At 45.0% G+C, this 13,337-nt stretch overlaps 1 protein-coding gene across 3 annotated transcripts in view; it reads left to right on the plus strand.

The window, feature by feature from the left end:
• The first annotated feature begins 10,436 nt into the window (after positions 1-10,436).
• The window catches only part of BRD4 (bromodomain containing 4), a 107,043-nt gene continuing 104,142 nt past the window's right edge, over positions 10,437-13,337 (plus strand). For 2 of the 3 annotated variants that reach the window (XM_077469995.1, XM_077469994.1), the window contains exon 1: positions 10,437-10,627. The gene's annotated coding sequence lies outside the window, so the exon portion shown is untranslated. The remainder of the gene's footprint in view (positions 10,628-13,337) is intronic. The other variant, XM_077469992.1, reaches the window with a different exon arrangement.

The following is a 13,337-nucleotide window of genomic DNA, read 5'->3' on the forward strand; positions in this document are numbered from 1 at the left end:
GACGAGCGTGGTGTAGTCCGTAAGCCTGTTAGAGCTACTTGGACCAGAGAATGGTCTGACCATGCTATGGGGATTATTTTAGTCACCGAGACGTACGGGAGCAAAGGGGACAATGTAAACAAATGATCAATACGCAAGTAAGTTTTGAGCACCTGAGAATAAAACGTATAGTCTCTAGTAGTGGGGTGAGCATCGCTCCAGAGATCATTAAGGTCATAACTGTGTAGTAGACGCGCTATTTCGCAGCTTTGTTTTGGGGTATGTTTCAGGATGGACTTCCCCGGGGTAGATCTATCCAAGATCCGATCCAGGGAGGTGTTGCTATCTCCTCCAAACACCACATGGCCAGCTATTTGGGGCATTATTACTCTCAGCATTTCGCAGAAGGATAGTTGGCCCGCATTGGGGGCATAGTAGGAGAGAAAAGTGACAACACTGTCATCGATCTTCCCGGCTACCATAATATAGCGGCCTTCCCTATCCTTTATAACATTAGTGGGAGTAAAAGGGACTCGTTTGGCAATACATATAGCTACTTCCCATTTCTTATCTGGTCCACTGGACAAATATACTGTAGGATATCTGGCGTTTAAGTATTTAGGGGCTGAGGTCCGTGAAAAGTGTGTCTCCTGTAATGCCGTGCACACACGACCGGACTTTTCAACATCAAAAGTCTGACGGAATGATTCCGGCAGACCATTCGATCGTGTGTGGGCTGCAGCGGACTTTTGATTTGCAAAAGTCTGACAGACTTTAGAAATGGAACATGTTTCAAATTTTTCCGACAGAACTCCGCCGGACCCAGTTCCTACTGAGAAATCCGATCGTGTGTATGCTAGACCGACGGACAAAAACCGACGTGAGGGCAGCTATTGGCTACTGGCTATGAACTTCCTTATTCTAGTCCAGTCGTACGTCATCACGTTCTAATCCGTCGGACTTTGGTGTGATTGTGTGTGGCCAAGTCCGTTCATTCGGAAAGTCCGTCAGAACTCTGTCAGAACTCCGTCGAAAGTCTGTTGGACCTAGTCCCTCGAAAAGTCTGGTCGTGTGTACGCAGCATAACAGTAAGATGTCCGCCCCCAGCTTGTAATATTTTTGAAATGCCTTTGCTCTTTTGGCCGGATAATTTAGGCCCTGTACGTTATGTGTTACTATAGAGTAGGTCGGTTGAGGGTTATTTGTCATGATAATTCGGCAGGCTGTACTCACTGTGTGGCAGCTTGAAGAGGTCCCTTCGGAGGCCTTCAGGGTCCTTCGTTCGGACCCCCACCCGGAACTAGAGCGCATCCAAAGAAAAAAAGATTTGAGAGGGAAGAAAATAATTTAAGTTAGAGATGTAGTAACAGAAGTAAGACTGTACATTCATTGCCACCCTGGGGTTGGCAAATATAACCAATAATTGCAGACAAAAGTAACCTGTACACTGCCTTGCAGTGTGACTACTGGGGTGCCAAGTCCCCATTTTTTGTTGTGAAGTTGTCCCCACTCTCATCGTAGTGACAAGTTCACCACAAGTGGCATGCCGCATGCGCTTCCTTCCGGCCCTACATATTCATCAACTGAGAGGATCGGACAGGGACACCCCCCCGGGCTTAAGGCTTTGTTGAATAGTAAGGGGTACATTAGAAAAATATAACTGTTAAAAGTTTTGAAAGAAAAAACAAAGCAAACTCAGACAGAGTATCCCAGAGGAAAAAAATAAATAAAATAGATTTGCCTTCCTCCTTCCCCCTTTTCTTTTCCCCCAATCAGGTGTGAAGCTCGATCTGAGGTCAGGGGCTGGATCATTTTCTTCCCTCTTTTCCTCTCCGGGTAACTACTGTCTCTGAAAATTGAACCAATAACATTACTCTTTCCAAAAGCAAGGTAGAACAGGAACAGTCAAGGAACAGCGTCTGAGTCCTCAAACCAGACCTAGTCCGTTAGTGGGAGGGACTTCCTTGGGACTGAATTTGAATATGGTGGTTTTATGCTTAGTCAAGTGATCGACGGAGACTTCCTGGCTCTGGATCTTCCCTGTCGGGACCACAAGGGGGACACCGGTCGACCCTCTTCAATGGGGGTCTTGGGAGCCCGTGTGTCCATGGAGAGCAGACCCAGGTCCTGGAGCAGCGTCTTGCCGGACTGGAAGTCAGTGAAGGAGTGGGGTTTACCCTTATAGGAAAATGTTAGTCTGAATGGAAATGACCATCGATACTTGAAGTTGATTCAGAAGTGGTTTCAGCGCTCTTCTCTTCTGAATTGTCATCTGGGCTATGTCTGCAAAAATCTGGACCGGGTGTCCTGCCATAGATATGTCTCCCCTCTGTCTTGCTTCCATCATTATTCTTTCCTTAATCCTATAAAAGTGCGGTTTGACTATCACATTGCGCGGTAGTCCGTCTGGTCTGGGAGCTGTCAGGGCCCGGTGAACCCTGTCCAGTTCCAACTGATGGGGGGAGATATCCGGTATTAATTGCATCATCAGGGCATGTATTGATTCCTCTAGGTTCACTTCTGTCTTTGGGAGGCCTCGTACTCGAAAATTGTACCTCCTAGACTTGTTCTCGAAATCTTCGATCTTTGCACTCGCTTGGTCTAGTTGGTTCTGGAGAGATGTGATCATTCTGGAATTTTAGATCACTCGTTTCACTGTGCCATCTATTTTGGACTCAATGGTATCCAGTCTCTCTCCTATGTTTTGGAAGTCGTTCCTCATGCCAGAAGTAATTATATTACATGCTTTGGACAGTTCTTGTTGTAGAAGGGCAGAGAATCTAGCTAAGAGAACTGTGTCTCCTGAGTATGCGATGGCAGGGGCAGGTGGCTGAGAAGATACAATGCTATTTTGACTCAAAGCAACTTCTGCCAGTTAAGCCATCTGTCTATCTGTAGAGGTGGCTGAAGTGTCTGTAAATAATAGGGCCCGGTCAGGGGAACCTGACAAGGGAGACAATTGTGGGTGTCCGCTCTGTGAGGAGAAGAGCTCTTCCTGGAACTGGGATGAGAAGGGATCCCTGTGGACTTCAGCCTGGGTTATGATACCTAAGCAGGATGGCTCTGTCTGCTGATCTTGACCCCCTCCTCGTGCTGCATCTCCCCTCTCAGTCACCTGCATGGCTTGTGGGGGATAGTTTTTGTGTGAAGGACTGACTTTCTCCACAGCAGTTTGGTTTTGCTGAGACCGCTGGGCGTTTAGGCTTCCTTGATGTGCGGCTTCCTCTCCCTGCTGCTGCTCAGCTCATGGAGTCAGTTGCTGCTGGAGGGGCTGTGGACTGCCGCGCTGCGCGTCCCCCTTCCCAGGCGCCATCTTAGCCAGGGAGGCTGCTGTTCGGCCTGTGAGGAGCAGGACTTACGAGATTGCTGGGAGGGCTTCTTCCTATGTGAGCCACTCCCCGACACTCTCCGCTGCATTATCCGCTCTCGGATCACTGATAGTTGATCCGGCGGTGTCCTGATCGTCCCCTGACGCTATATCTTGCTCTTTTTGGCCGAAGGTGAGCGGAGCCCGATCAGAACATGTCCGCATGCGCACTTAGCTACTGACTTTTAATAATCAGACACTCACTTGTCCCACGGTCCACCATTGATGCGGCCACCCAAAGCCTTGCTCCCCCCTCCTCTCTGCGGCCCCGGCATTGCAAGTGTGGGTGCCTTAACAGCTGGTCGCGCACTGCGCATGCTATGCTGTGTGTTGTTAATGGCCGGGCAATCTTCTGGTACCTGTGATGTGTCCCAGAAGATTGCAGGGAGGAAGGGGGAGAGGTGAACTTCTACTTGGCGCCAGGAGAGGGAGTGGGAGCTGTGTAACTGCGAAAACTAGGTACCCCCACCCCAAAAGAAATGACATGCCAAATGTGGAATGTCAGGGGGTCACAAGTACTTAAAGCGGAAGTTCCATTTTTGGGTGGAACTCCGCTTTAATCTGAATGCTCTTGACGTTTGTAAAGTACTTTGTACGATCTCACACATTTACTTCTTTGAATTCTTCCACGTATTCACTATGTCCTGTGAATAGGCACTGCTGTGTCACACATTTCACAGTGTCTGCCTTCTGAACTACAGAGGTGATGAGAGGAGGCGTTTCAGAAGGAGGAGTCAGTACAGGAATCAAAGCTTGCAGGCAGCAAGATACCAAGGGATTGTAGCAGAGAAGCTGCAAAGCATGCAGAGAATGGAGGACATAGTAGAAAGAGACAGACAGCCGACAGGCAGAACAACATGAATGGAGATTTTTCAAGTAAGCTTATATTACAAACAGTGCTTTGAAAAAGTATTCATACCCCTTGATATTTTTCACATTTTGTCATGTTACAACTATAAATGTAAACATATCTTATTGGGATTTTATGTGATAGACCAACACAAAGTGGCAGGAAAATGATAAATGGTTTTCTAAATTGTTTACAAATAAGTATGTGAAAAGTGTGACGTGCATTTGTATTCAGCCCCCCTGAGTCAATACTTTGTAGAACCCCCTTTCACTGCAATTACAGCTGCAAGTCTTTTTGGGGATGTCTCTACCAGCTTTGCACATCTAGAGACTGACATTTTTTCCCATTCTTCTTTGCAAAATAGCTCGAGCTCTATCAGATTGGATGGAGAGTGTCTGTTAACAGCAATTTTCAAGTCTTGCCACAGATTTTCAATTGGATTTAGGTCTGGACTTTGACTTGGCCATTCTAATACATGAATATGCTTTGATCTAAACCATTCCATTGTAGCTCTGGCTGTATGATTAGAGTCGTTGTCCTGCTGGAAGGTGAACCTCCGCCCCAGTCTCAAGTCTTTTGAAGAAAAGCATCCCCACAACATGATGCTGCCACCACCATGTTTCACGTGGGGATGGTGTGTTCAGGGTGATATGCAGTGTTAGTTTTCTGCCACACATAGCATTTTGCTTTTAGACCAAAAAGTTCAATTCTGGTCTCATCTGACCAGAGCACCTTCGTCCACGTGTTTGCGGTTTCCCCCACATGGCTTCTCGCAAACTGCAAACGGGACTTCTCATGGCTTTTTTTTTTCCCAACAATGGCTTTCTTCTTGACATTCTTCCATAAAGGCCAGATTTGTGGAGTGCACGACTAATTGTTGTCCTGTGGACAGATTCTCCCACCTGAGTTACCATGGGCCTCTTGGCTGCTTCTCCGATTAATGCTCTCCTTGCCCGTCAGTTTAGGTGGACGGTCATGTCTTGGTAGGTTTGCAGTTCTGCCATACTCTTTCCATTTTCGGATGATGGATTGAACCTTGCTCCGTGAGATATTCAAAGCTTGGGATATTTTTTTATACCCTAACCTGGCTTTAAGCTTCTCCACAACTTTATCCCTGACCTGTCTGGTGTGTTCCTTTGCCTTCATGATGCTGCTTGTTCACTAAGGTTCTCTAACAAACCTCTGAGTGCTTCATAGAACAGCCATATTTATACTGAGATTAAATTACACACAGGTGGACTCTATTATTAAGGGCACTTCTGAAGGCAATTGGTTCCACTAGACTTTAGTTAGGGGTATCAGAATAAAGGGGGCTGAAAACAAATGCACACCACACGTTTCAGATATTTAAAAAAAAAATTAAAAACCATTTATAATTTTCTTTTCTCTTCATAATTATGTGCCATTTTGTGTTGGTCTATCACATAAAAGCCCAATTAAATACATTTACGTTTTTGGTGGTAACATGACAAAATGTGGAAAATTTCAAGGGGTATGAATACTTTTTCGAGGCACTGTAGAAACATAGAAACATGACGGCATAAAGGTTTTGTTCACTTTTTTGACTGACTATAGTTGTCCCAAGCATGTTTGAAGCCATTTACTGTTGACTGTCTCACTACCTCTGCTGGAAGTTTATTCCAAGCATCAACTACCCTTTCAGTCAAATAAAAATTTCAAAAATGAGTTTTGAACTTTCATCCAGTTAGTTTGAGATCAAAACTGCCCTCCTGAACATTATTCAGCCTCGTGATGTATTTAAAGGTTTCAATCAGATCTCCCCTTTCCCTTCTATCCTCCAGACTGTACATAATAAGTTCCTGAAGTCTCTCTCGATGTTTTATCCCCCAGACCTTTCACCATTTTTGTTCCCCATCTCTGGACTCGTTCTATTTTATCAATATCTTTCTGTAAATGAGGTCTCCAGAACTTGATACAGTATTCTAAATGAAGATCTATATAGAAGCATTGGGACCTCCTTCCTCCTGCTGGCGATTCCTCTTTTCCCACTGTCTGGTCATACTGTTTGCTCATCTAAAATAAGTACCCTCAAATCTTTTTCCTCTGTAGTGCCAACACTGTACCCCCCAATGTTGACAGATACTGTTCTATTTAAAAAAAAATGTTTTAATTTTTTTCGGGTTGGCGAGGGCAGTGTCATTGATAATGAATCCACAATAGGGGACATTGTTTTTTTTTTTAAATAAAAGAATTGTCAGAAACTGTCTTTGTGTTTTTATTTCTTTTTGACACATTTTTGGTGAATGAGTACGGGTACAAGGTCCCCCAAACTCATTCACTTGGGGGGGGAGGCAAGGAACTGGGGCCACCTTGTTAAAGGGGGCTTTCAGATTCTGATAGGTCCCCCGCCCACACATCCCCACAACCACCGGCCAGGGTTGTGGGGAAGAGGCCCTTGTGACCATTAACATAGGGACAAGGTGCTTTGGGCTGGGGGGGTCATGTGGCCTGGTATGGTTCGGGGGGCACTCGCTGGTCCCCACCCCTTTTCTGGTCTGCCAGGCTCCATGCTTGGATAAGGGTCTAGTATGGATTTCGGAGGGGATCCCACGCTATTAAAAAAAAACAATTGATGTTGGGGTTTCCTTCAAAATTTATACCAGAACTAAGGGTCTCCTCTTTTCGGGGTGCCTCTTCTGTGCTCCTAGCTCCTCTCTCCTGTTGAGTGCCCCCACAGCAAGCAGCTTGCTATGGGGGCACCCAAGCCAAGCTGCAGCTCTGTGTCCATTCAGACACGGAGCTGTGGTTTGGCCCCGTCCCCTCTCTCCTCATTGGCCCATTAACTTTGATTGACTTTTGATTGAACAGCACCATTGGCTCCCGCTGCTGTGTCTCAGCCAATCAGGATGGAGAATCCCGGATGGGCGAGACACTCGTGGACATCGCTGGACAGAAATGGGGCTCAAGTACGTATTAGGGGGTTCAAGGGGGGCTGCTGCACACAGAAGACTTTTTATCTTAATGCATAAAACATGTACCAGACCTAAAAGTGCAAATTTTTTGGATTGAATTTGTGTTCAAAACTAATAAAAAATAGAATTAGGCCGCACTGAGGTGATAGTACTTAAAGTGGGATGCCCCCTAAAAAAAAAAAAAAAATTAAAGTCAGCAGCTACAAATACTGCAGCTGCTGACTTTTAATAATCAGACACTTACCTGTCCCAGGGTCCAGCGATGCGGGGGAACGAAGCCCCCCCCCTCGTTCCCTGCTCCGCTCACGGGGGCCGTCATTCTTACTGTGGGCACCCGGCTGTGGCTTCACAGCTGGGCACCCACTGCTCATTCACGAGCGGTGCAGGGCACCATGATACGCTGCACAGTCACCTGGGACACGTGACAGGTCCCAGATGACTGTGCGGCACGAGGTGAAGTGATGTCACCATCCCGGGCAATGAAGAAGGCAGACTACGAGGGACCCCCTAGAAACAGGCATTTAGAGGTGAGTAAAAAAAAAAAAAAAATTCCAATTATTTTTATTTTTTTTTAAGAATTTAAAACTATTTTTTATTTTTTGGTGGCAACACCACTTTAATAAATCCTGTCTAGCTATTGTCAAATTGAGAAATCTCAACAGAAAAAAATTAACAAATGAAGAAAGACAGTGCTTAGCCAAATGTATATCAAAGTAATCTATCCTAAAAAAAGTGTGTATGTGATCGATATATATATATATATATATATATATATATATATATATAGATAGATAGATAGATAGATAGATAGTGACCCAATATAATACTTTAATCTCTATCGAATCTAGTAATAGTGGTATAATCTCTATCAGAGTTGGTGATAATATAAACAAAATAATTAATATGATGTGTGACCACACCAATATGTGATGAAAAAGTGGTAACCAAGCCCACATAAAACATCCACTTCAATCTATATGTGACTATATATAGCTAAAGAACAAAAGCAAAAGATAAAAGTCTCAAAGTATTACTGCCAAAAAATATTATTATTAGTGAGCATGTTTCTTTTGAACTCTTTTTTTTTTTGTTATACACAGTTTTTTTTTACGGTACACATTCAGTAATAATAATATTTTTTGTCTACAATTTTTTGTACACTAATACTTTGAGACTTATTTTTAGTTTTTGTTCTTTGGCTATATATAGATTGAAGTGGATGTTTTATGTGGGTTTGGTTACCACATTTACATCACATATTGTTGTGGTCACACATCATATTACATTTGTTATTTAATTTATAGTATTATATCCAATGCCAATAGGGATTAAATCACTATTACTAGTTTAGATTATAGTATTATGTTGGGTCACTCTATCTCTCTCTCTCTCTCGATATATATATAGATCATACACACTTTTTTAGGATACATTACCTTGATACACATTTGGCTAAGCGCTGTCTTTCTTCGCTGATTGTGTTCCAAACTGATCAGATGTACGATTCATATGAGTTCCCATAGAAGGCAATGAGCCTGGAATTTGCAACTGAATCGCACCACAGTGCACAGTAAACGCATTACAGGACACTTTAAATTTGCAGTGCCACTGCACCCCCATATATGTGAACCGGCTCCATAGAAAGCCGGTTTGGTTCACGTCATGCGAATTGGATGTGACTCAAAACATATATATGTGAATGGAGCCTAAGGGTAACATAAGCATAAAAAAAAAGTACCACTCCCTGTATGCACAAGACCTACAGCTACGTGTTTTGGGAATGCACACAAATGTGCATTCATTGCACTTTCAGTGCCATTCATTCTTAACCACTTCCCACCCAGCCTATAGCAGAATTACGGCCGGGCAGTGGTTTGCGTTATCCTGACTGGGTGTGATATGACGTCAAGCAGGAAAACATGGCAGCATGGCGATCGTTGGTGCAGTGTGTGAATCTGACAAGCTATGAATAAGCACTCTCTGTAGTGTGAAACGCGTCAGCTGGTGTCGCTTCTTGCTGTGATGTTATTTGTAGTGCTCCTGTGGTTTTTTGAATAAAGGCACTGAATTTGTTTTGGATTGCGGCCATCCAGAGTCTTCTAATTACCTACATAGTGTGTGAATCTGACACGGTGCATCTCCAATCGTGGTATGGAGCCTCTGACAGAGGCTCCTTACCATGTGATCAGCTGTGACCAATCACAGCTGATCATCGGGTGAACCAGGAAGTGCCGGTGTTCTGTTGAGAAGTGCCCCCGATCGAATAGTGCCTGGTATGTACTGCACATGGAGCAGCTGATTTGCTGATCAGCTGGGTCGACGTAACCAGGGCACATGCGCACATCGTAGGAGGTATCTTTTGATGGGATATACCATTTCACAGGCACAATTTACACCTATACAAAAACAGTGGGGGGAGACCGAGGTTCTCAGATTATGCATGGCTGCTGGCTGGAGGTCGGCTAGTGGCTGTGTTGAAGAGCTGGTTTTGCCTGTGTTGCAACCCGCCCTTTCACACAGGCAAAACCGGACGTTCAATACAGATAAAAGCGGACCATCAGCACACTGTAAAGCCGCCCCACAACATCGAGGCGCAATGTGAGAACTACGGTCCTCCCCCCTCCCCCCGCTGTTTCTATAGGTTTCAATTGTGGCTGTGAAATGGTATCTCCCATCAAAAGACGCCTCCTATGATGTGTGCACATAACCTGGTCACACCACTCCAGCTGATCGGCAAGTGCGGCTCCGTGCTGTGCATGCTCGGGCACTATACGATGGGGGGGGCTTCACGACAGAATACGGCCTCGTCAATGAAGGAGAAAACAAAATCTTATAACAAAAACGAAGAAAAAATGTTGGTCTTTTTTAATTTGTTTAGCAAAAAATAAAAACAAATGCAAAATCAAAAAATGTGCAAACAGGAGAATGGCAAGAAGCTATATAATCTACATAGGACAGTCCATTGAAATCAATGCGCTTTCATGCGAAAAACCCTAAAAAACACATTTGACACATACACACGCCAGTTGTGTGCATGAAGTCTGAATTGTATAGAAGTCCAATAAGAGAGATCAATGAGGGGGGGATCGGGTTTCCAGGGATCGGGTACACAGCCTCCTCCACGCTGCTGCCCGAAAACGAAACCTCACCGAACATTCCACAGGGAGTTGATGCAGATGGGGGCGTGGCTTTCTGTTTCTCACGACAGATCCGCTCACTGGGCGGGGACCTACATGCTTAGGAGCACGCGCACCAAGGAGGGAAGGAAAAAAAAAAAGCTGGGGCGGGGCCGTTTCGACGTGGGAGTATGCGTGTGACGTCACGGTGCGTCGCGGCGGCGCTGTGTGAGGAAGGAGCCGAGGGAGTGCGCTCTCGGTGCGTCTCCATTAATCCCTATCGGTGATCGTTCCGCTGTCCCGTACCTGTGGTTGTTCGTGCCAGGGACCGGATCCTCCGCACAGTCGCTAAGTCTCTCCGCCTCCGGAAGAGGCCTCGAAGGTGAGCGCCGGGGCCCGCGAGCCAAACCTATGCACGGATGCGGGATACGCCGGGCCCGCATTGCGTAACCAAGGGAGTTTGCTGGGAGGGGGAGGAGGACTTACGTAATTTCTGGGGAAGCCGCTGCGCTCTTTTCGTACATTTTGTGCTTGTGAATTCTTTCCAAGGCGCTAAGGAAAGGTCGGTGTGCCGGGGCGAGGCGTAATATACGGCCATTGCCGGGAAAGCCCCGCGGTTACGTAGCTTGCGTAACTTTTATATGTGAATAGGCTTTTTTTTTTTGCGCAGTAGTATGTTGTTGTCCGGCTTGGGGTTTTCTCTGGGCGGACGGTGGGAGAGGTCGGCCAGGTGTACTGCAGGGGTTCTTGGCATGGACGCCGCTTGTATGTTGGCGGGAGGTGCGCTGTTTACGTGAGGAGAGGCTGGTTTCACTGTTTACGCAGTTTACGCGAAGGAGTGGGCGGGGCAGCCCTTCTCCTGGAATGGGCGGAGACGGTTTACGGACTTAGCGTAATGCCTTGTAGCAAAGGGCTGAAAGTTAAAGCTGCGCCGATTGCGTAACGTTCTCCGGATGTTCTCTGACTCTTACGCAAATGGCGTACATCTGGGCTTTTACCAAGACACAGCAACGGAAGAGACTATTGTGCTTGTTATGACTAAGCTACCCATGCATGCACTGTGTTGTCACTGTATACTGGTTGTCTGCTATTACTGAAGCTTTCTGTTTCCTGTCTTCTACTGTTATAAATAAAGTTTTTATTTTGTAAATAGAAGGTTTCACTGCAGCTATGCTCTGTAGCTGTATCCAGTTTCCCTTGTATTACTACAGGGCTCTTATGTGTCTGCCACTGTGAACCATTGTAACAGATTATTATGTGAATTCTATTTTTTTATTAAACTTCTGACCGTGTGTCAGCAATTACCGGTGGGTTTAAAGCGAGATATTAAAACCAAAACAAAGCATTGATTATATTGCAGCTTACCGATTCCTAGATGTGTGGCTTCGTTTGTTTTTCCTTTTTCCTCTTTTGGTGGTATTTGATCAGCTCTGCGGCTTATATTTTTTTGCGCTATAAACAAAGACAATTTTGAAAGCCTATTTTTATTCATTTATTTTTTGCTATAACAAATATCCCCAATTAATTTTTTTTTTCAATCTAATTTCTTCATCAGTTTAGGCCAATGTGTATTCTACATATTGGGTAAAAAAATCGCAATTGCTGTTAATTTTGGCAACAAATTTCCATTTAGTTTTAGTCCTAAAATGGCATTTTAGTTTAAGTCCCATTTTTTTTTTCTTCTGCAATTGTGTTAGTCGACTAAATTGTCAGGACATTTTGGTCGATTAAAATGCCCTACATTTTCATTCGACTAAAATCTCTCAGTACGTTTTTAGTCATCTAAAATCTAATAGGTGTAGTTAAATTGTAATGCATTTCTCTACAATTTCCAAACTCATATACTGCCGGAGGGAAAAATCTATTATGTTGTTGTTTATGGTATTGAGATTTGAACATGCAATGCAGACCAGTGTTTAATTTTTACATCAAATTTAAATTTAGTTTTAGTCATTTGACTAAAATGCCATTTTAGTCATCTCAATGATTTTAGGTTTGGTCAACTAAAATGGTATTAAGTTACAAGACACATTGTTGGGACCATTCACTTTTATGCACCGATCAATGCTATAAAAATGCACTGATTACTGTGTAAATGTCACCGGCAGGGAAGGGGTTCAATATGTCCTGCCCCCCCCCCCCCCTTCGTGTGTGTGTTTCGAACTGTAGCGGGAGTGGGGCTGACTAGAGGAGGAGACCTATCGCTGTTCATAATTACTACAGCAGATTTGTCTCTCCTGTTAGAACAGGGATTTGTGTTTACATATGCAAATCTCTGTTCTGGCTCACGTGCACACAATCGTGGGTGGCCGGTGGACATCAAGCTCGCCAGCCACATGCATCGGGTCCCCCGCTGCTCAGCGCGCTATGGCTCTTTAAAGGAGCTAACATACCCATATGGCGATTGGCGGGAACAAGCCACTTTGCCAACGTATTTGTATGTGAGCTGGTCAGCAAGTGATTAAAGAACGAGCTCTCTTGCAGTAACGCTACAAATATTGCAGCTGCCGACTTCTAATAATCGGACACTTACCTGTCCCAGGGTCCAGCGATGTGGGGGAACGAAGTCCCGCTCGTCCCCCCCCCCCCTCCTCTCTGCAGTTTCGGCTTTATCACTGTGGCTGCGCATGCGACTGGCTGGGCAATCATCTGGGACCTGTGATGTGTCCCAGATGATTGCCGAGAGGGAGGGGTGAACTGACTTCCGGCTCCACATAGCCTCATACCCCCCCCAACCACATGCCAAATGTGGCATGTCAGGAGGTCACCTTCCCTTATTTGAGGTGGAACTCTGCTTTAATACCGTTTTTTTTTTTTTTTTTTTTTTTTTTTATGACTTGTAGATGGGTTTACTGCAGTCTGGTTTTGTTCTTGTATTGAATATATTGTCTGCATATTTTTTGATAATGGGTTTCTGTGTGGTGTTTTTGTTTTGCTACCCCACTTTTTTTCATTGTTTGTTTAACCACTTGCCGACCAGCCGCCCTCATACTGCTGCAGGTTGGCTCTATTGCGTGAATTGCCATAGCTGTGCGTTGGTTCGTGCAATAGTTAGTGGGTGCACGCACTGTGCAGGAACCGGTGTGCTTGAC

This window comes from Lithobates pipiens, unplaced genomic scaffold, assembly GCF_037356315.1.
Source record: "Lithobates pipiens isolate NorthernLeopardFrog02 unplaced genomic scaffold, aLitPip1_a1.2 Scaffold_8, whole genome shotgun sequence".
Taxonomy (NCBI): domain Eukaryota; kingdom Metazoa; phylum Chordata; class Amphibia; order Anura; family Ranidae; genus Lithobates; species Lithobates pipiens.